Here is a 2,161-nt window from a genome sequence, read left to right on the forward strand (position 1 = left end):
GTAGCAATATATTTTCGAGGTTGCATCTAAATATTACCCAAATAGTAACAATACATTTGGGGGCCGTTTGGGTACCTGAAAATCTATTACAAGGAAACATATTACAAGGAAATATGAGATTTACCATGCTTGGGTACACTTTAACCGTAAGAAAATGGAAATAAATTACACATGATTTCTTCAAAATACGTGAAATCTATTACGAGCAGGATGATTGTGAAATCCATTACGTGTTTAACGGGTAATCTAACTACGAGCATCTCTTTGCCAAAAAAAAAAAAAAATCCTCTATCTCCCTCATTCTCCCGTCATTCTCTCTCTCTCTGCGCACATCTATTTCTACTTTCTCTATCTAAACTCCATTTATAAGTGTTTGCACATCTTGGGCTCATCTATTTCTACACTATCTTGTGCACATCCATTTCTACATATCTTTATCCCCAATTTGGGTGGTAGCCCTCATTTGAAGCCATCAGCTCTCATATTAGATGAAGATTGGACCTCAATATCAATTTGAGATACCCCTTTCTTCTGATCCTCTATTCTGTATTTATTTTCTTTCTTATGATCCTCAATTTGAGGAGTTCTTCTCCCATTACCTGGTTTTCTCCCTCTTTTTCTTGGTTTTCTCTCACTACACTAAACTAATTAACTCTCTCTTTGCAAGTTGCCTCTGCAACGTAGTGATCCCCATTAAAGCTAATTTGCTTATGTTGCTTCTGCTTTTGAATTTTGGTTTTTTATTAGTTTGGTTTCTCTCTCTTAGGTGCCCTTGTTTCTCTACGGTGCTATGATTTTTCATCCTCTTTGTGATGCTTTGATTTTTCATGTAGCATCAATAGCTTTGTAAATCTCTATGATCTCCATATTTTGGCCATTTCTAATTGCATTTGCTTATCTGATAAGGCCTTTAAGTTTTTTTTATTTTTCATTTCCCATTTATTCATGCAAGATCTCTGATTAATTGTTGTAATGGACTTATTCATTGGCCTTTTCATCAAAATGTTAAAATCAATGGAAGTTGCTTGTGTGTCATGCTTAGTGGAAGTGATCTTTTCCTCTCTATGCTATGTCCTTGTGTCAAAGATAATGCTTTGTCTCTTTGTTTCATTCCTTTGTTAAAACTACTTGATTGAGCTCTGGTTCTTATTATCATTTATTTATTCGATGGAATTGGGTTGGGGAATCAATAGTTTATATATTTCATTTCTTGATACTCAATGGTTTCTTTATAAAAGTTCCTATTGTTTGATGCCCCGAATGTATGTCAACAATCAGCAATTTTTGGCAAAGATTAACGAAAAAAAAAAAATCGGTCTTCTTTTAGGAGGGAAATGTAATTTATGTGTTTTCTTGTGTGTTCTTATTTGTTTTTGTTTCTTTGTTTTTCTTTGTTTTATGAAGATTATTCTTTTTATGCAACAATCTTCGGACTTCTTCTATTTTAGAGTTTAGGGCTGATGCCTATTCCATATTTCTTCCTGACATAGCCATTCCTTCCCGACATAGCCAAACAGTAGCAAGGTATTTCCCAGGTTGCATCCAAATACTACCCAAACAATAACAATATGTTTGCTTGTAACGTATTATACATTAATGTATTACGTTAGTAATATATTTCACAAACAATATATTTTTAGGTATCCAAATGACCTTACATGTAATGTATTACGCCAGTAATATATTTCACAGATAATATATTTCCAGGTATCTAAACGAACCCTTAGAGTTCAAAAAAGGTAATTCATGCTCTAGTATCTCTATTTTCTCTCTCTCTTCAAAAAGTCTCTCACTCTCAAACATTCTAGGTTAATAGGTGAAGTGGAAATAACATCACACTAGTGTTCGCAAAATCGAATAGGAATGATTAACCGGACATGGGCCCGAAAGTGGTTTAACCAATCTAACCGGTAAACTTGCCGATTCAACCACTCTAACCGGGCAAGTCCCGGGCGGTCAAAAAAGTGTTGAAAAAAATAAAAATATACAAAAAAATTCTACTAAAATATAAAAAGAAGATAACAAAGGATTAAAACAAAACACATTCAAACGAAGTTGAAAAATTATAAAAAAAAATAGATTTTAACTAATCGATTTGTGCCTAGGGGTATTTTTTAATTTTTTTGAAAAAGATGGGAAAATATAAAAGTGAGTATTAATT

Source organism: Amborella trichopoda, chromosome 5 (assembly GCF_054954075.1).
Source record: "Amborella trichopoda isolate Santa Cruz 75 chromosome 5, AtrichopodaSantaCruz75HAP2 v2.0, whole genome shotgun sequence".
Taxonomy (NCBI): domain Eukaryota; kingdom Viridiplantae; phylum Streptophyta; class Magnoliopsida; order Amborellales; family Amborellaceae; genus Amborella; species Amborella trichopoda.